The sequence below is a fragment of the Mustela nigripes genome, chromosome 3, assembly GCF_022355385.1.
Source record: "Mustela nigripes isolate SB6536 chromosome 3, MUSNIG.SB6536, whole genome shotgun sequence".
NCBI classification, from domain to species: Eukaryota; Metazoa; Chordata; class Mammalia; order Carnivora; family Mustelidae; genus Mustela; species Mustela nigripes.
In genome coordinates this window covers 196,267,912-196,289,787 of record NC_081559.1, presented here as the reverse complement: position 1 = coordinate 196,289,787, position 21,876 = coordinate 196,267,912, and positions in this window count along the sequence as shown.

Sequence of the window (21,876 nt, the reverse complement as noted above, 5' to 3'; positions counted from 1 at the left end):
AAGCTGTCCCTGGACCAGGCCAGGAAACCCAAGGCAGGGGTCAGGGCTGGAGGCCTCCGGCTGTAGGCAGAGGAAAGAGATGGATGGGTGCCTTGTCTCCCACTGACGCAAGACCTGCGGGCGGGTGGCTGTTGAGAGCCTGTGCAGGGTCTGGCCTGGGGGCTCGGTGGGCTCGGCCGGTCGGCGGCGGGGTAGGGGACCTTCCGTCCTTCCCGTGGGGAATAGAGAGAGAGGAGTGCCGCCTGGGACAGGAGCTGGGGCGAGCGAGGGCCTCCATCCCATTAACGCAGGGCCTTTCTGTCTGCTCCTCCCCAGGCCTTCGGCTAGGTGCAGGGCACCGGGACTCAAACCAGGAGCCGTGAGCTGGCAAGAGTCCCCGAGTCCCCGCCAGTGAGGCCTTTCAGTGCTGGGGGTCAGTCAGAGGAACCCAGAGACACACCTGGGGATGGCAGTGATGTGGCGGAGGCCCCGGGAGAGGCTCGCTCGCCTTGGCCCCAGCTTGGCCGGCCCGCCCGGGCCTGTGCTCGGGGCCACGCCGTCCTTTCTCCTCCTTCGGAAGCGGGCTCTCCGGGACGCAGACTCTGAGCGCAGGCCGGGGGCAGCGTGGAGTCTGTGCTGGGGGTGCTGCGGGCGTGGGCTGTCCACCCTCTGCAGGCTGGGCCCGCGGGTCGGGGTCCCAGGGCACCTATCCCCCCGACTCCTGGCAGCCTTCCCATGGCCGCCATTGTTCCCATGCCCAGACAAGGGGACAGAAGCCCCTTGCTCCTGCTACCTCCCAGGGTCGCCCTCCTGCTGAATCCGTTCCCTGCTCCTGCCCCTTCCGTGGGTTGGGGGCTTAGGGGAAGGTCTTCAGGTGCGGCGGCCGAGGAGTCAGGACGGCCAGGCAGGCCCCTTCAGCAAGCTGAGATGTGTGCGGTGCCTCAGCCCCGGAGGCGACCCAAGCGGTCCTCGGGCAGAGAGGCAGGCTGGAGGCACATCGGCCCACGCCACGCCGGACACTCCTGTTGCCCGTGCCTGCCCGTGGGCCCTCTGCCTCCCGGCCCCTCCGGACCTCTGCTGCCCGTTCTCAGGCCTGACAGGGCTACCGCAAGGGGTCTGCTTTCCGTGTCCCCACACAGCCTGCCGCGAGGACCTGGGGAGGCAGGTGGCCTGGAGCCAGCCTCTCCTGCCGAGAGGAACGGTGCAGCCGGCTCCAGCAGGGACGTGCCGGCGGCGGACGGTCCTGCACTTGCCCCGAAGTCCCGGTGCGGGCCGGCGCCCCAGCCCTGTGCCCGGGTGTGCACCCAGGAGGGCTGCCAGCGCCGCTGCTGGGCTGCTGCCTCCCCCCCCCCCCCCCCCGGCCCCCCAGGCCGGGCAGGCCCTGGGGGGCGGGGCAGGGTGGCTGCTCTGAGGCAGAGCTGGGGGGCCCAGGCCCAAGCGGCCTGAGAGGGAGATCCCCAGCCCTGGCGCTGCCCGTGCCTGCTGACAGCGCACCAGCGGGGGAGGGAGAAGAACACAGTCGGAGGCGGGCCAGGGCAAGGCCAGTGCAAGGTGTCCCTGAATGAGGCGGGCGCCCCAAGGCCCAGTGTCCGGAAAAAGAACCGTCTGCTGACGGGCACCCTGAGCCCCGGGCCCGCCTCTGCAAAAGAGCTGAGGTTGGCACGTGGGCTGCTGGGAGCGAGTCCGGCAGGGTCAGCCGCTCCGCCCTCCCTGGGGCTTGGGTCCCAGCTGTCCACACTTTATATCTAGTCCTTCCTGGCCCCAACGGCAGGGACGGAGCCCGCCCCCAAGGGGCTTCTCTGACGCCCTCCGCTGGGCTGCGGGCAGCAAACCCAAGCCTGGCCTGGCCCCATCAGCTGCCTCGCCATGCCCACGGCACAGGTCATGGGGAACACGGGGGCCCCTCTTCTGGAAGCAGGGAGCTCCGCACAGAACATGCCCTGGTACCCGGGAGTCTTCGCCCCTCTGTTTCCATTGTTGTGCCCGAGTTTTCCCCTCCGAGAGACCACCAAGGAGCCAAGCTCCGATGCAATCACGCGAGGGTTTATTTGTCAAGCTTAAGCTTGGGCCCAAGTATACCCGACCCAGCGGAGCAGGGACTCGGATGCGAGCTTGGTAAAGGCAGGGGTGTTTATGGGTTCCTGCTACTAGAGCAGGGTGGGGATTCCTGGAACCAAAGCAGCGTGGGGCTTACGAAAGCGAAGTAGGGGAAAGTTCAGCCCTTGGACACAGGGTCTGAGCCGGCCGCCGGGGCTGTGGTGGCCGTACTTATGCGAGAGCTAAGCCTGACGGGGGATGGCCTTAATGTTCTCGGCCTCCACGCCATGATACTATATTCCCAACATGGCATTAAGTGTGCGCTGGTGCTCTAGGAGAACCGGGGAGAAACGGGGAACGAGTGCCCCCCCGATGTCCGGTCGGGGGGAAAGGGCTGTCACGGCCGCGCGTGCGCACCACTGAAGGGGAGGCGATGGACGGGCCGGGCCGGGCCGGCCTCCCTCCCTTCCCCCTTCTGCCCCTCCCTCCCTCCCGTGCTCAGCAGGCAGCACCACGGACCCGGAGAAGAGAAGCGCCTCTTTGCCTTCGGAGCCGGTAGCTGGCTTCCCCTGGGGGCGGCGCTGCCCAGGGCGTGCAGGGAGTAGGGCCCGCCGCGAGCGCAGGGCCGGGGGCCAGACAGCCCCGGGTGAGGAGGAACGCGAATCAGCTGCTCACCGCCGCACCACACGCTCCGCATCAGGTTTGAGCCCGGCCAGAAGCTAGACGCTGACGTGCACTACGTGTGGCTGTTTAAGGTCAGGTCCCCCATGAGGTCTGGGGGAGACGGAGACCCCACGACGGGCCTTAGGTTGGGGGAAACAGGGAGGTGGTGCGCCGGGATCGGAGGTGGGGGAACTGCCCGCTCTTCTTCTAGGGCTGGGCTGGGTCCTTCCTTCCACTCCGAAGAGGGCCCCCGCGAGAAAGCAACAGACCTCGAGGCCTGTAGGACAACGTCAGTGGTCCGCGGGCACCAGTGCGGGGAGCCTGCTCTGGCCGGGCAGGACCCAGTCAGGCCCCACGCTGCTCCTGGGTCCCCGGGACAGGAGCTTTGCCCCCGCGGCAGGCTGCAGACCAGCAGAGGGCAGGCACCTGCTCAAATGCCCTGAAGCTCTGGACCGGAGCCCCTCCCACCAGACAGACTGACAGACCAAGGAGCAGACAAACGGGCTCTAGCCATCCCGAGCTCCCCTCCTCGCAGGCTGATCGCTGGCCGGTGGCAGACCGTCAATCCGAACGCCAGGCAGAGAGTGGCCCCCACAGTGGTCCGCAGCTCCTGCGTCGAGCCTGGGCTCTCTGAGCGCCTCCTGCGGTGCTCGGGGAACACGAGGGGCTCCAAGTGCAGTGTGCTGGCCTTTCAGCTTGTCCTTCCGGGCCGGACCAGCACCTGGGCCTGGCCTCGTGGGTGGCAGAGGTGACGTGGGGAGGACTCAGGCAGTGTTTCTCGAACGGACCCACAGCCCCGACGGGCAGGCAGCAGTGGCCGTCCAGCGCCCTGTGCCTCCTCCCCGCTAGGTTCTTTGGGGCCCTCGGGTGCTTTTCCACAGAACATGGGTGTCTCCAACCTCTGGACCATTGTGCTTCCTGCTTCCCTGCTGGGATCAACTCTGAGAACTGCAGAGCTCACTGCTTTGAACTTGGGTCTCCGGGAGGCCGGTGGCCGCAGTGGGAGAGGGTGTGTGTGTGGGGGGGGGGGGTATGTGTGTGCGTTCGTGCACGCGCACACACACCTCTTCCTCTCTCTGTCCCTCTCCCACCCAGCTGCTCACCAGTGTGAGATGGGACAGCACGAGGCCATGCGAGGGCCGTCAGCGAATCTTGCCATCCGGAGTGGACGTCACTCTGTCCAAGCCAGGCAGCTGGACCGACCTGACGCTTTCTGCGCTGGGTGCTTCTCCGGCGCGGCTCTCCCTGGCAGTGTTCTGACGTCGCCAGCTGCGTCTGTATTCCGGGTGGTCGGTCGCTGGAGAAGACGCTGACAGCCCGAGGGCTGGTGAGGTGTGCTCATCACCACCCACGCCTGCCCGGGTGCCCCCATCCCTCTTGCGGGTAGCAAGAGGGACCCATGCTGGCTCACCAGCCCGGGGCCCTGCCCTGGTCCACGGAAGACATGGGTGCACCTCCCACCCAGCAGCACGGAGGCAGCCTTTTCCTGAGGCCACCGTCGCCTGCGACGTAGATTTCCGTCCTGCGACTCTCGGCGTCTCAGGAAACTGCATCGGAGACAGTGGTTCCTGGAGTGCCGTGCGGCGGTGTCTGGTTGCCCATCTCAACTCGGCGCCTTTTCCTCCCAAATTCATTCTGGTGGCATACGTGCGATAACTGATGTAGAATGATTATTCTTCACGTTCTGTTGTCAGATTACGCCATGTTTTCCGTTTGTCTCGCTTTCCCTGGTTTTAAGATGCGCAGAGTAAGAACTTGACCTTCTTGACCATTTTGTAGTGCCCAGCTCAGGGGTATTGAGTGCCATCCGCTCGTTCTGTGTCCTTCACTGCTACCCTCTGCAAGTCTCTTCGCCCCATACAACGGAAGCGTTGTGCCGAGGAACCATCCATACCTCCCGTCTCCTTGCCCTGCCCTCAGCCCCCTTGGCACATCCTCCACGGTTCTTACTTTGAATGTTGCCTGCGCGTCCTCTTCCCTTGACCTCTTTGGCCTTCTCCCTACTTCTCTACACTGTGTCCTCCACTGGCCACGCACTTGGGCCTCCGGCTGCATTTCCCATCTCTTTTCCTTCCTGTGAATTTCAGTTAAGGAACGTGTTTAGCTTGTGAAAAAGAGGAAAGGAAAGCCTCATGGATGTGGACGCTGGGAGCTAGAAGGGGACGCCAGAAGGGGTCCCTAGCCCTCCATGTCTGTCACAGGAAACACCATGAGTTGTGGGCCCCCGCAGGGAAAGATGGGGCTCCCACACGAAGTCACCACCCCCTGCAGCACAGCCACCAGAAGCCAGCATCTGTCTGGAGCCCTGCCAGCCTCCGGTGGCCTTTCCTTCAAACCCACTCTCCCAGCGTCCTTCTTCTGCACCCTCAAGTAACACTCGTGCCCTTTGTTTGTGGGACTAGACTGTGGCTCAGCTGTTGCTTGCTCGTCCGGTCCTGCAATTCTCTGAAACTCCCATTTTGCTGGCAAAATCACGGCTGTGACGTTGACAGCTTACACCCCAGTTTCTTACTCACTCTTCACCCATGTGTAATGTGTAATATTTCACTTTCCCCCATTTCTTTGCTCAGCTCTTCCATTTCTCATTCCTAAGAGTTATCTGTAGATTTTTTTCTTTCAGGAAAATCCCCATACCATTTTTTGACTATGTCTTCTTCTTTTGTCGTGTTTTCTCTGCTCTTCTTCTTCGTCTTCTTCTTTTAAGATTATTATTTGTTTATTTGACAGACAGAGATCACAAGCAGGCAGAGAGGCAGGCAGAGAGAGAGGGGGAAGCAGGCTCCCCGCTGACCAGTGAACCCGATGCGGGGCTCAATCCCAGGACCCCAGGACCATGACCGGAGCCGAAGGCAGAGGCTTTAAATCACTGAGCCACCCAGTCACCCCATATGCTCTTATTCTTCTATAAGCAAAGTTACTTGTGAGATGGTGGTCACTCCGTGGCTTCGTGCCAATCCAGCGGTCACCTGCCCCTCTAGTTTCACTCGGATTTCATTAAAGTGTTTATATTAGCTGCAGACCTATTCACAGGGACCTGACGGGCCAGAAAGGACCGGCATGATATATTTGGGCACTAAACAAGAAAAATATGCAGCCAACAATACTATATCCAACTAGGCTATCATTGAAAATAGTAGGACAGGCAAAAAGCTTCCAGGACAAAGAGAAACTAAAAGAATTGGTGATCACCAAACCAGAGCTACAGGAAATATTGAAAGGGGTCTTCTAAGCAAGGAGAGAGTGTCAAAGTAACATAGACCAGAAGGGAACAAAGACAATACACAGTAACAGTCACCTTACAGGCTTTAAGATGGCACTAAATTCCTTTCTCAATCATTATCCTGAATGTAAAGGGACTAAATGCCCCATTCAAAAAACACAGCTTCTCAGATTGGATAAAACAACAACAACAATAACAAAACAACCCAGACCAATCGATATGCTGTCTGCAAGAGACTCATCTTAGACTCAGAGACACCTCCCGATTTAAAGCGAGGGGGTGGAAAACTATTTACCACACTAAAGGATGTAAACAAGCAAACAAACAAACAAACAAAAAACATGGGGTAGCAATCCTTTTATCTGACAAAGACTGTAATAAGAGACGGGGAAGGACACTATATCATACTAAAAAAGTCTATCCAACAAGATCTAACAACTGTAAATATATATGCCCCCGATATGAGAGCAGCCAATTCCCTAAGCCAATTAATAACAAAATCATGAAACACATCAAGAATAATACAACCATACTAGGGAGTTTTAACAACCCCCTCAGTGAAATGGACAGATTGCTGCTGCCCCTCGGAACAATTTGTTACTTAAACTATAATCCCTGGAGGATTTTAATAGTTGCCAAGCACATTTAGATATGGCCTTAATAAAAGCATATACTGGCAACGGGTCTTTGGGGAGAAGGATGATATACGACCGTGAATCTGGGCAGCTGGGGATGCCCGGCTCGCTCAGGGCAAAAGGCTGCCCCTTCACAGAAGCCGGGCAGCTGGGAACGCTGGCCCGCCCAGGGCAGAACGGTGCCTGCTTCAGGGAAGCCCAGCACCTGGTCAGCTGGGTCCACCCGGTCAGCTCAGGGTGGAACGAAATACCGGCTGCCTCCCTTTTCCGTTCTCGCTCCTTTCTCTTCCCAGAAGCGCCCGTTGTGAGTTAGAGGAGTCCTTCGAGTGTGCTTGGTTAACTAGAAACTTGATCCTCCTCCTTGCTTGTCCACAAGACATGTGATTAACGTTTGACCTTCATCGGGTCTTCTGTTGGCTATTGTTTCTATCTAATAAAAGTGCGACTGTGGAGTTGCTCATGGCAGCAGTCTTTTTGACTGTTGTCCCCTGCTCCCAATCTCTTGCAGCTGACTTGTTTGTGCCTAATTCTTCTCCCGTCGCCGACTGGAAGCGGCAACGGATCATTTAGAGAGAAACTCCACAAGGAAGTAAGGACTTCCAATGACACACGGGACCACATGGACATCACAGATATATTCAGAACATTCCATCCCAAAGCAACAGAATACACATTCTTCTCTAGTGCACATGGAAGAGTCTCCAGAATACATCACATCCTGGGTCACACATCAGGTCTCAACTGGTACCAAGAGACTGGGGTGATTCCCTGCATATTTTCAGACCACACTGCTTTGAACATTGAACTCAATCACAAGAGGGAAGCTGAAAGACCTCAAATAAATGGAGGTTAAAGAACATCCTACTAAAGAACGAATGGGTTAACCAGGAGATTATAGAAGATTTTTAAAAAATTCATGAAAACATAGCTGTTTAAAACCTTTGGGATGCAGTGAAATCTATCCTAAGAGGAAAGTACACAGCACTACAAAGCCTTTCTCAAGAAACAAGGAGGTCTCAAGTACACAACCTACCCTCACACCTAAAGGAGCTGGAGAAAGAACAGCAAATAAAGCCTAAAACCAGCAAGAGAAGAGAAATAATAAAGATCACAGCAGCAATCAATTAAATAGAAACCAAAAGAACAGCAGAACAGATCAATGAAACTAGAGGCTGGTTCTTTGAAAGAATTATTAAGATTGACAAACACCTGGCCCGCTTTATCAAAAAGAAAAGAGAAAGGACCCAAATTAATAAAATCATGAATGAAAGTGGAGAGATCACAACCAACACCAAAGAAATACAATCAGTTAGAAGAACGTATTATGAGCAACTATATGTCAACAATCGGGAAGAAAGGGATGCGCTCCTAGAGATGTAAAAACTACCAAAACTGAACCGTGAAGAAGTAGAAAACCTGAACAGACACATAACCAGCAAGAAAAATGAAGCAGTCATCAAAAAATCTCCTAACAGACAGGAGCCCAGGGCCAGATGGCTTCTAGGGGAATTCTCCCAAACTTTGAAAGAAGAATTAATACCTATTCTTCCAAAAGACAGACACGGAAGGAAAACTTCCAAAAACATTTTATGAGGCCAGCATTACCTTGATCCCAAATCCAGACAAACACCCCATCAAAAAGGAGAGTTACAGGCCAATATCCCTAATAAACACGGATGCGAAAATTCTCACCAAAATTCTAGCCAATAGGATCCAACACTACCTTAAAAGGATTATTCACCATGATTTATTTCTGGGCTGCAAGGTTGCTTCGACATCTGGAAATCAATCAACTAATGCAACACACTACATTAATAAAAGAAAGAACAAGAACCATATGTTCTCGATAGATGCAGAAAAACAATTAACAAAGTACAGCATCCTTTTAAAATTTTTTTTAACTCATTTAAAAAATTTCTATTTAAAATTTTTATTTATTTTTAAAATTTCTTTTCAGTGTTCCAGAATTCATTGTTTATGCACCACAACCAGTGCTCCATGCAATACGTGCCCTCCTTAATTCCCATCACCAGGCTCACCTAACCTCCACCCTCCACCCCTCCCAAACCCTCAGATGGTTTTTCAGAGTCCACAGTCTCTCTTAATTAAAACTCTTCACAGTGCAGAGATAGAGGGTGCATACCTCAAAATCATAAAAGCCACCTATGAAAAACCCACACTGAATATTATTCTCAATGGGGAAGAACGGAGAGCTTTATCCCTAAGGTCAGGAACACAGCAGGGATGTCCACTGTCAGCACTGCTACTCAGCATAGTACTAGATGTCCCAGCCTCAGCAATCAGACAACAACAACAACAACAACAAATTTTTAAAAAGATTTTATTTATTTATTTACTTGACAGAGAGAGAGAGAGAGAGAGAGAGAAGGCACAAGTAGGTAGAGCTGAGGGAGAGGGAGAAGCAGGCTCTCCACTGAGCAGAAAGCCCAATGTGGGGCTCGATCCCAGGACTCTGGGATCATGACCTGAGCCGAAGGCAGCCGATTAACGAGTGAGCCTCCCAGGCACCCCCTCCTTTTTAAAGATTTTATTTATTTATTTGACAAAGAAATTTTTTTAAAGGCATCTGAATCAGCAAAGAAGAAGTCAAACTCTCACTCTTTGCAGAGGACATGATACTCTATGTGAAAACCCAAAGGACTCCACCCCAAAACTACCAGAACTCGTGCAAGAATTCAGTAAAGTGGCAGGATATACAATCAATGCCCAGAATTCAGTTGCAATTCTATACACCAACAAGACAAAAGAAAGAGACATCAAAGAGTCAATCCCATTTACAATTGCACCCCAAACCATAAGACACCTAGGAATAAATCTAACCAAAGAGTCAAAGAACCTGTACTCAGAAAACTAGAGAATACTCACGAAAGAAATTGAGGAAGACACAAAGAAATGGAAAAACGTTCCATGCTCATGAATTGGAAGAACGAATATTGTGAAAATGTCTATGCTACCTAGAACAATGGACAAATTCAGTACAATCACTATCAAAATACCATCAACGTTTTTCAAAGAAATGGAACAAGTAATCCTAAAATTTGCCTGGAATGAGAAAGTAGCCAGAGGAATGTTGAAAAAGAAAACCAAAGCTGGTGGTACCACGATTCCGGACATCAACTCTATTTCAAAGCTGCCATCATCAAGACAGTATGGCACTGGCACAGAAACAGACACATCGATCAATGAAGCAGAGTAGAGAGCCCAGAAATAGACCCCCAACTCAATGGTGAATTAATCTTGACAAAGAACGAAAGAGAGTCCAATGGAAAAGAGTCTCTTCAACAAATGGTGCTGGGAAAATTGGACGGCCACATTGAGAAGAATGAAACAGGACCGTTTCCTTACACCACACACAAGATTAGACTCCAAATGGACGAAAGACCTCAATGTGAGACAGGAATCCATCCAAATCCTTGAGGAGAACACACGCAGCCACCCCTTTGACCTCAGCTGCAGCAACTTCTTCCTAGAAACATCGCCAAAGGCAAGGGAAGCAAGGGCAAAAATGAACTGTTGGGACTTCATCAAGGTAGAGTGCTTTTGCACAGCAAAGCAAACGGTCGACAAAACCAAATGACAACTGACACAATGGGAGAAGTTATTTGCCCATGACATATCAGATAAAGGGCTAGTATTTGAAATCTAGAAAGAACTTATCAAACTCAACACCCAAAGAACAAATAATCCGATCGAGAACTGGGCAGAAGACATGAACGGACATTTCTGCAAAGAAGACATCGAAATGGCCAGCAGATACACGAAAAGGTGCTCTACATCACTCGGCATCGGGGACATACAAATCAAAACCACAATGAGATACCACCTCACACCAGTCAGAATGACTAAAATTAACCAGTCAGGAAATGACCAGCACTATCAAGGATGCAGAGAAAGGGGATCCCTCCTACACTGTTGGTGGGAGTGCAAGCTGGTGCAGCCACTCTGGAAAACAGTATGGAGGGTCCTCAAGAACTTGAAAATAGAGCCACCCTACGATCCTGCAACCGCACAACTGGGCATTTACCACAAAGATACAAATTGCAGTGATCCAGAGAGTCCAATGTACCCCAATGTATAGCAGCAATGTCCACAATAGCCAAACTATGGAAAGAGCTATCAACAGATGAATGGATAAAGAACATGTGGTTTACCCATACAATGGAATATTATGCCTCCATCAGACAATGAAATCCTGCCATTGCAACAATGTGGATGGAACTAGAGAGCATTCAGAGAAAGAGAATTTTCATATAATCTCACTGGCATGTGGGATTTGAGAAACAGGGCAGAGGGTCATAGGGGAAGAGAGGAAAAAATGAAGCAAGACAAAAACCAGAGAGGGAGACACACCATAAAAGACTCCCTCGATCTCAGGAAACAAACAGAGGGTTGCTGGAGTGGAGGGGGTGGGAGGGATGGGGTGGCTGGATGCCTGACACCGGGGAGGGTATGTGCTATGGTGAGTGCTGTGAATTGTGTTAGACTGATGAATCACAGACCTGTACCCCTGAGATGAATACAACGTTATATGTTAACCTGAAAACATTACTTTGTATTCCATATCTATTATTTGCAGTGTTTGACACCCCTGGTGGTCTCTTTCTACTTATTCCTTGTATCTTGTTTCCCTGTGCTTTTGTCTTCTTCTTCTTTTTTTTTTTTAATTTAATTTTATTTTCCCAGTGTTTCGAGATTCACTGTTTATGCACCACATCCAGTGGTCCATGCAATCCGTGCCCTCCTTAATACTCACCACCGGGCTCACCCATCTTCCACCTCCCTCCCCTCCAAAACCCTCAGTTTGTTTCTCAGAGTCCACAGTCGCTCATGCTTCATGTCCCCCTCTGATTTTCCCCAATTCATTTTTCCTTTCCTTCTCCTAATGTCCTCCATGTTATTCCTTATGCTCCACAAGTAAGTGAAACCATATGGCAATTGACTTTCTGCTTGACTTATTTCACTCAGCATAATCTCCCCCAGTCCTGTCCATGTTGATACAAAAGTTGGATATGCACCCTTCCTCTTGGCTGTGTAATATTCCATTGTGTATATGGACCACATCTTTTTTATCCCTTCATCTGATGAAGGGCATCTTGGCTCTTTCCACAGTTTGGCAGTTGTGGCACTGCTGCTATGAACGTGGGGGTACACATGGTCCTTCTTTTCACTACATCTCCATCCTTGGGGCAAATACCCAGTAGCGTAATTGCCGGGTCATAGGGTAGCTCTATTTTTAAGTTTTTGAGGGATCTCCACACTGTTCTCCAAAGTGGCTGCACCAACTTGCATTCCCACCAACAGTGTAAGAGGGCTCCCCTTTCTCCACATCCTCTCCAACACGTGTTTCCTGTCCTGTTAATTTTGGCCATTCTAACTGGTTTCAGGTGGTATCTCAATGTGCTTTTTGACTTGAAATTCTGTGATGGCTAAAGATGATGAACATGTTTTCATGTGTCTGTTAGCCATTTCTAGGTCTCCTTTTGAGAAGTGTCTGTTCATGTCCTCTGTCCATTTTTTGACTTATCTGTTTTCTGTGTGTTGAGTTTGAGGAGCTCTTTACAGATCTTAGCTATCAGCCCTTTGTCTGTAGTGTCATTTGCGAATAACTTCTACCATTCTGTGGGTTGTCTCTTTGTTTTGTTGACTGTTTCCTTTGCTGTGTGTTAGGTCTGTTATTAAATGAAATGAGACTGAGACCAAGTGAAAGTCATTTAAAGTTTTATTTTATGATAAGTATTAGAAATCAGATTGATTGACCAGGGGAACGAGACTGAAACAAACTTAAAGTTATGCAAGGCTCTATTCCATGCCAAGCATTAGAAGTCAGACTGATCCGCCAGGGACATCTCTGAAGAGCTCAACCACCCCCAGCTTACAGGCTCAAGAATCCACTGACTGACCAGTCAGGGCTGCCTCCAAAGAGGGCGACCCTTCCCAATCTTACAGGCTACCTTTTATTGGGTGAAACTGCAACCCATATCTTGGTATCTCAGCCCACTGGGTTTGTGTGTCTCTTGCTGATTGGCTAGTTCCATCTGGTCTCGTGACATGTTATTCAAGAGTACCCCATACTAGGAACCGTTACACACAGTACTTTTTGGGAAGGCTTAGTCAGTTAACATATTCAGTGTGAATAATAAGATCGTCATCCTTCCCAAGATGGAGTCATTTAGGTTTGGGCAAGACCTTCTCGCATTTACAAACAGTACTTCCTACTGATTAGATGTTTCCGTCTGGCCTGACTCATCCTTGTATTCTGGGCTCTATTATCAGGAACTAGCCGACTACATTTTACTGGTTTCCCAGACTTGTTTCTAAGTAAGTTTCTCTGGGGGGCTGGGGGGGGGGGCGTCAGTTTACGTTTACTGCGCAAAGAACAAACTGGCTATTTACCCAAGATGGAGTCGCTCTGGCTAAATATGTCCTTACACTGTGCAGAAGGTTTTTACCTTGATGAAATCCTAAAAATTCATTTTGACTTTTGTTTCCTTTGCCTTTGGAGACATGTCTTGAAAGAAGTTGCTGTGGTTGATGTTAAAGAGGTTACTGCCTATGTTCTTCTCTAGGATTTTGATGGGTTCCTGCCTCACGTTGAGGTCTCCCATCCATTTCAAGTTTATCTTTGTGTATGGTGTAAAAGAATGGTTGAGTTTCATTCTGTACGTAGCCATGCAAATTTCCAGGCACCACTTGTTGTTTTTTAAAAGATTTTATTTTCTTGACAGACAGATCACAAACAGGCAGAGAGACAGGCAGAGAGAGAGGAAGAGAAGCAGGCTCCCTGCCGAGCCGAAAGCCAATTTGGGTCTTGATGCCAGGACCCTGGGATCATGACCTGAGCCAAAGGCAAAGGTTTTAACCTACTGAGCCACCCAGGCCCCCCATCCCAGCACCATTTATTGAAGAGACCGCTTTTTTTCCACTGGATATTTTTTCCTCCTTTGTCAAAGATTATTTGACCACAGAGTTGCAGGTCCATATCTGGACTCTCTATTCTGTTCTATTGCTCTATGTGTCTGTTTTTGTGCCAGTACCATGCTGTCTTGGTGATCATAGTTTTGTAGTAAAGTTTGAAATCAGGCAATGTGATTCCCCCAGCTCGGTTTTTCTTTTCCAACATGTCCTTAGCGATTCAGAGTTGTTTCCGGCTCCATACAAATTCTAGGATTGTTTGTTCCAGCACTTTGAAAAATGCCAGTGGAATTTTGATCAGGATGGCATTGAAAGTATAGATTGCTCTGGGCAGTATAGACATTTTCACAATGTTTATTCTTGTGATCCATGAGCATGGAATGCTTTTCCATCTTTTTGTGTCTTTTGAATTTCATTCATGAGTGTTCTATAGTTCCTCGGGTACAGATCCTTTACCTCTTTGGAGAGGTTTACTCCAAGGTATCTTATAATTCTTGGTATTAGAATAAATGGAATTGATTCTCTAATTTTCCTTTCTATGGTTTCATTGTTAGTGTATAAGAAAGGAATTGATTTCTGTGCATTGATTTTGTATCCTGCCCCATTACTGAATGGCTGTATGAGTTCTAGAAATTTGGGGGTGGAGGCTTTTGGGTTTTCCATAGAAAGTTATCCTGTCAACTGTGAAGAGAGAGCGTTTGAGTTCTTCTTTGCCAATTTGAGTGCCTTTTATTTCTCTTTGTTGTCTGATTGCCGTTGCTAGGACTTCTAGAGCTATGTTGAGCAACAATGGTGAGAGTGGGTATCCTTGTCATGTTCCTGATCTCAATGGGAGGGCTGTCAGTTTTGTCCCACTGAGAAGGATATTTGGTAAATTTTAGTATTTTAAGCAGGTATTTATGAGATAATACTGGAAAGGTCATATGAATTCTGAGTTTTGGCATTTGTTTTACATTTTGGGTAGGTAACTTTTATTACATGATTGAAATTTCCTACTACTCCGGAATTTTTAGAAAGTCATGTTATGTGAATGTAGACAATCATAGGGTTCTCACCCGATATTCTCAGATGAGAGGACGCGACACCCTGTGTACCATGGACCGTGCTCCGCTTGCTGGAGGAAGCCGAACTGTCTCATACCCTACCCGTTGCCTTTATCTGCCCAGGCTTGGTTAGCTTCCATATCTCTCTCGTTCACAGTTACATCGGCCCCCGGCCTTCTTGGGCTCCTGATGCCTCGTGGTCATACCCGTTCTGTACAAAGGAGGAGGTAGTGGAAGGTTTCTAAGTGCTTGGAACAGAATGATGTTTCAGACAGATGGACATGTCGTTCAAAGACGCAGAGGCTGCAGAGAGCCTGCATGTTCAGGAACGTGCCAGCAGCTGCACGAGTATCAATCAGGGGACAGGTCCCCGGCAGCCTCCGATGGGCAAGACTTGAAGCCTCGACTCCTGAGCTCCTCCCATGGGCCCTTGTGTGACCCACCAAGTCCAGACATCAGAGAAGAGGGATGGGCAGCTTATGGAGCTTCAGAGAGTTTTCTTCTCCTTGGAAGATGGCTTCTTAGACTCAAAGTGATCCTCAGACTCCCGTTTTTCTAGGTCTGAAAGCCAACGCAGAGGTGCTGAGGCTCACAGGCGTGCATGTTCTAGCATGGCGACACAGGCCACTTGGCAGCACTGCTGCCTCGCCCGAACCCACACCGCCCACTCCCCAGGCTGTGCTCCCAGGAGCAGCGGCACTCAGCAAGGGGAGGCTACCAGGCCCCGCTGCCGGCTACTGGACCCACGTTCCTGACGATGGATGAAGGAACATGGGCACACCTGTGAGCCCACACACTTGTGCTGGGTGCTGGGCAAAGTCCAAGTTCATTGCACAGAATTTCACCTGTTCCATCTCCAGAGTCTGCGTGGAGGAGCCCAGAGAGAGCAGCTGTGGTCTGCTCTGCCATCGGAGCTGGGCTGTCCCTGGATGCTGTCCCCCACCTCGTGGTGGGTCCTTCACTCCTGGGTGTCCCACGCCCCGCTCCTCCTCCTGTCTTCCCACTGGCCGGGGGTCCTTCCAAAGCCAGAATCATCTGAGCACTACTCTCCATGGGTACCACTAGGGATCCCCTCCAGCAAGACTGAATCCCTCAAAGGCCAAGAGGAGGAAAGCGTGACAGCAATGAACAGAGTTACAAGGCCTGTGTTCAAAGAGAACCCTTGTAAATAAGATCACTGTCAGGGGATGGACTTTCTCCGAAGGCAAGCTACAGGCCAGCCACACCGGATGTGGTCCCAATCTAGCTCCCCTCACGCCCCTGGAAAGTCAGACCCTGAGTTTGTCGGCAGAAGACAAGTTTGATGCAACAGGTTCCAGGCATCGCCAGCAAGTGCACTCCAAATCTGGGGCCTGATGCATGCTCCGTGGCTCAGGGCAGCCTGAGGTCCTTGACCCCAGAAGACAGGGTCGGGAAGAGAACCAGCCAAACACAGCTGCTCCCTGCGACACTTGTGCTCCCAGCTCGTCTGTACACTGGGTCGGGGAGGTCCGGCTCCTATCCATTGCATAACATCCCATGAGAGCTCCTCGCATACAGAAAAGGCGAAGGCTTTAATAGGACAAAGGACTTGGCTATCCAATCCAACGAGTCACCCAGCGGATCCAACGAGTCGCCCACCAGACAACCCTTTGAGCACTGCTTTGAAACATAGTAGATACGTGGATATATCCCTAAAAGCAAATACACACAGAGAGAAAGGAATCACGTGAGCTGAAAGCAGAGCCCCCAAAGAACGTTCTGTCAGTACCTGCCCATCCCTGACCTTCTGGTTCTCCCTGCTCAGAGGCCCAAACTTAAAGAGGCCCCCTCTGTCTAGGAGGTACTCAGGAGCCATCAGTGAGGGGGAACAGGACAGGCTTTTGTGTGAGGAACTGCTGTTGTGGATGGGGAAGGCTTGCTTACAGAGTGCCAGGAGAGGGCCCCCCACCGCGCCTCAAAGCCCCTTCTCCAAGCCTGGCCTGTGCATGCGTACCGGGAACCTGCGGCTCGGCTCTCCATTTGGGATCACAGAGGCTCCTAGGCTCAGCTCTGGGCTGTCAATGAGCCGCCAGCCAGGGCCCCATGCTGTTGTCAAGCACTTCTCAGGGACAGCGTGGCTCTGTGCTTGTGGCCGGGCACTCTTCTGGCTTCCCCTTGTCTTTAGTTTCTCATGCCATTCACTCTTCCCTAGGAGCCTGTGAAGTCTGCCATGGGATGAGCACGGGTCCTCAGCCTCCACTCTGCACCCCACACGTTTCCGGTTCGTCGGCAGGACCACCGGAAGTGGCTGCCACGCTGCATCTGAGTTCCCGAGTCCTGACCACGCTCTGCTGTCTGGTGCTGGGCCTCCAGACTCCTCTTCCGAGGGGAGCATCGTGTGGCCAGAAGGTCTTGGGTGATTTGCCCGCAACAGAACGATGGTCTACAAACATTTAACCGTGTACGCCTTCGTTCCCGAACATATGGTGCACTCACACCCCGATTATGTAGCTCTCTTGTAAAAGCTACTCCCCCCGGGACAGATGAAATTATTACAGCTTCATTTTTCACTTAAAATTGAGTAAGAATAGGGGTGCCAGGGTGGATCAGTCAGTGGAGCGTCCGACTCTTGGTTTCAGCTCAGGATGATCTTCCGTTCCTACGATCAGCTGGCATTGGGCTCCACGCTCAGTGGGGAGTCGGCTTGGGACTCTTTCTCCCTTTGCCCCTCTCCTGCAGGGACCTCTCTTTCTTTCTCTCTTTCTCCAGGGTAGATATATACATTTGTGTAAAAACACATACAAATAAACCTCGATTATTTTCTTCCTGTACCCCACTATTTCCCCTGGTCTAACGTGGTCTGCCATATGTCGGCACTGGCCATCCAAAAGCTGGTTTCCTCTGCCACCAGGTTTCAGTGGTGACGTCTCAGGACCTTGCTCTCCAATTTTTTAAAAATCTCATTTTTATATCAGTTATTCACTGTTGAGAAAAAATAGACAAACCCCTGTCTAGTAAGTATTTACTGACCTACCATTAACCAGGCACTGAGCTCCCGGCAGCGCAGTGAGGAGGAGGGGTGGCTCCCTTGCTGAGCCCGCCCTGCCTGCACTGAGGGGCCCCTCGGGCATCTGGTCCTGCCCAGACTCCCTGGAGGAGGGAGGCGATGTGCACCCTTCTGGCTCCACTGGCCGCGGAGAAGGGCCGCAGCGGGGGGCGTGGGCTTCTCCCGCTCCCGCCAGGCACGGCTCAAGGGGCCGTGGAGCCGTGGAGAAGAGAGCGGCTCCCGGACCCTGCGGGCACAGGCACACGCGGGCCTGGCCCTTCCATCGCGCCTGGCCCTTCACCCCTCTGAGCCTCGAGTGCTTCCCGTGGGCATTCTGCTGGAGGATTCCCACCCCCAGGCCCCGGGGAGGACACAGCAAGGTTGGGTCTGCAAGGGGCCAGCTCTCTGCTGCAGCAGGCGCTCAGTCAGCAGCTCCGGCTTCTCCCGCCGCTCCAAAGTCGCTTCCTTGTTTGCGGCCCTGCTCTGTGGGATCGCGGGAGGGAGGCGGGCCTGGAACGGAAGAGGCTCGGCCGGAGGGATGCTCTGTTGCGGGCAGCACACGCGTTCACCTCATGGTCACTGCAGCCCTCCAGGGGAGCGAGGAGCTCATGCGTGCGGGCCAGGCCGGGAAGCCGAGGCTCAGAGGGTCCCTCCTGCTGCACAGCCTCGCAGCTCCCCCGGGCAGAGGCGCCCTGCGACCCCCGCCTGTCAGGCCCTCCCCGCACCCCTTCCCCCCAGCGGAGGACCTTGGGTTGGCAGTGACCGCACACATCTTGGAAATGACCTCCCAGTAACGGGTCTCGGGGTCAAGGTCATCTCTCGTTTTGCGTGGCTCCCGATGTCTCACTGTGTGATCGCTCGTGGCAGTCCCTTCCCGTGAGTCCCGCTTGGGATTCCCTGAGTCCTTGGGCGGTGGATGTCCCTGGGCTCTTTCTGAAAATGGTCCAGGAGATCTGGAGAGACCCAGCTTGATGATCCTCACTCCTATCTCGTCAGGACTTCCCATGCACAGGCTGCCTAGACCTTCACATCGTGGATGTCCCCAAGCAGAGGGGACCTCTTTGGCCAGAGGGGGCCTGGGTTGAGGCCGCACTGCCCATGGGCGTTTCTCTGGCTTCTTCCAGTCACCCAAGCATGGTCCCCTGCCCAGGGCCACGTCCTGTGTTCATCCCTCAGCGTGAGGGTTCCCCGAGGACGTGAGTGACAAGAACCCTAAGCCAGCATGAGGGCATTTCTCCTGGTTGTCGGGCGGGAACAGGTGTCCCTCCCGCCTTGTGGACATCAGCTTCCTTCTCTTGTCGCGATACTGCCAGACAGACCATTGCCGCCCTACATCTTCAGTGTCGCCGTGGTCTTTCAAAGTCCTGTCCTGGGGTGCCGGGGTGGCTCCGGAGGTTAGGTGTCTGCCTTCAGCTTGGGTCCCAATGCCAGGGTCCTGGGATCAAGCCCTGCATCGGGTTTCCTGCTCAGTGGGGAGTCTGCCTCTCCCTCTCCTGCTTCCGCTCTTGTGCTCACACGCTCGCTCGCTCTCTGACAAAGAAATAAAATCATAATGGAAAAAGGAGGACATGTGATCTGATGAGCACTAGGCATTACACACAACTAGCTATCCTTGAACGCTACAATCCTTGAACACTACAATACAAATGATGTGCGGCGCCTGGGTGGCTCCGTGGGTTGGGCGTCTGCAGTCAGCTCTGGTCATGATCCTCAGGTTCCGGGATCGAGCCCCACGTCAGGCTCCCTGCTCAGTGGGGAGCTGCTCCCCCTCTGCCTCTCAGCCCCTCACGTTCTCTCTCAGTCTTTGTCTCCCTCTCAACTAAATAAATTTCTAAAAAAAATAAAAATAAAAAACAAGTGCTATAGTTTATGTTAGCTAATTGAATTTAAATCTTTTTAAAAAGCATTTGCTGGCTTGTGTGTCTGTCCACTGGAACGAGGCCAACAGGAAACCTGAAAAGAAAACGAGGTTCGTACACAAGCGTTTGCAACAACCATGTTCACCATGTACGAACCGGCAGGTCACTCCGCTGGTGTCGAGTCCCCACGGGCTCACGCATTCTTGCAAATACCTTCCTCTACTGCACACCCTCACGAACCACATGGCACCATGTAGATTTTACTGTAGTTTAAGCAGAACATTCATAGTGAACACAAGAATCTAAAAGCCCCTGGAGATCAGCGGCAGATCAGGGTCCCTGGGTGGCTCCTCAGTTGAGTGTCCAACTCCTGACCTCGGCTCAGGGCAGGATCCGGCGTCTCGGGCATCCTCTCCACATGCAGCGGGGAGTCTGCGCCTGCTCTCCCTCTGCCTCTGCTCTAGCTCCTGCTCTCTCTCGGTGTCTCAAATAAATAAATAAAATCTTCTTTAAAAAAAGTCCTGCCCTTCTGTGGGGTTCCAATCGCAGCTTTGATCCTACCTGGGTCCTACACCTTCATCCTTTCCCCGTTAGAAGCGGACCCACCCGGCCCCGGGGCTGCTGGGCTGGCCCGGCCTCTCCCTTACCTGACATTGCCCTCATTTCCGTACTGGAAAGATGGCCGGTCCTTCCTGCCAGCGCAGGCAGGCGCTTTCTTTTTCACATGTTCGAGAGTCTACGCGCTGGAAGAGGAAACACTGAAGCTTGATTGCCTCATGACTGGGGGTGAGGGCTCCTGACCTGAGCTCCCAGGAGGAGAGGGAGGAGGGTTGGTGCCGAGGCTGTCGTGCTGCCTTGCAGGGCACAGAGCTGACAACTGAGGCACAGTCGCCGCTGCTGACAGGACGTCTCACTCTGTTTGCAAACACTGTCGCGCCCTCGTGCAGAAATACTTGCCGGTCTCACAGGAGAGGTCCTAGAGTGACTGGCTGTTTGTTGAAGCAGGCTGTCCCTTTGGGTTGCCAAATGTTCTGGAATTAGGCGGTGGGGATGGCTGCACAGTATGGTGAATATGGTAAAAAACACTGAATTACACTCTTTGAAATGATGACTTTTCTGTTACGTGAAGTTTAGCTAATTTCAAATCCAGATTAGAGAAGGAGAGGTCGACGCCAAAGAAGGTGGAGCTCTAGTGCTCCCTCCACGTCTCTCTCCTGACACAGACCCCGAGCACAATGAGGATGACAGCACCGCCCAGAAGTCTCCCTGCCGGTTCAAGGCGCTCAGCAGCTGGCTCTGGCCCCTTAGCCCTCTGACGTCAGCATCTGAGGAGACCTTCTCTCGCTGGCGTGACGACAGGGGCCATTGTGACGGAGGACGGCGCTTCATGCAGGTCTTGGCTCACTGACCCGCGCGAAGGCACCGGCACAGTCTCTAACGTCAGGCACTGAGGGCCGTGTGCTGCTTTATGGCCAAGCGCCCTCCTGCAACCACCGTCCCGCTCTGAGAGGGAAGCTTGGGGTCTCGGGGGGCCTCAGCTCCCTGTGGTCTGGGCACAGCTGGGCTGGCGCTGCCAGCTGAGACGTGCGCTGTCCCCTCTAACCGTTCCGCTTTTCACTCAAACGCTCGATCCCCGTGTGCCGGAGTGGCAGAGGCTTTGGTCTACTCGTGAGCTGATGACTGAAGAGGAACAAACGGATCGAACGCTAAAACCACAAAGAAACCTCCAGGGCACCAGAGTCCAAACAATGATGCTCTTTATTTCTCTCTCCAAGTAGGCTGCAAAGGGGTAACCCGCCACCCGGGAGCCATGTGGGTCAGGGCGCCTGGCTCACGAGGGAGGGATGGAACGTGAACTTGCTCTGAGGAATGGGGGGGGGGGCAGACCCTCTAGGAGGGCTTCTCACGTCAGTGTGTTGCTGACTAGGATGGAGGCAGCACCCAGGAAAAATGCCGACTCCGCCAAGCGCCCGGTCCCTGACAGAGTCTCCTCAATTGTACTCTCCAGGGAGATATCCTTCTCCAGAGAACTAGGTCCTCCATCGTTGCAATTAATCTTGTTACAACACCGAACAAAATAGAAACTATTAGTCCTCAAGACTCTTGGGGCTTCAAGAGGTACTTCGGATGGATACACGAACGTGCAGTTGCTCGTACAGTTCTTGTAAACAAGGAGTTCCCGTTCATGCACACCTAGAGATACAGACATGAAAATCATCGATTTCAGGCTTTCTGCTTGCGAGTATCGACACACACCTCACCAGTCTAACTAGTGCTGCGCCCACATTCTACATCCGCAAAAGCTTCTCCGTTGCCTAGAATTCTTCGCTGGTAAAAAACGTCCAAGTGAGGCCTCGAGAGGTTCTGTTCCTCCTTGAACAGGTTCTCCTGGAAACATTTTTCTGTCCGCACTGCCACCTCACCTCTGCCTCGGGCTCTCCCCGATAGTCGCTGGGCACCTTGGCACGCAGCCGCACGCGTGACATGCCCGGCTCGGGAC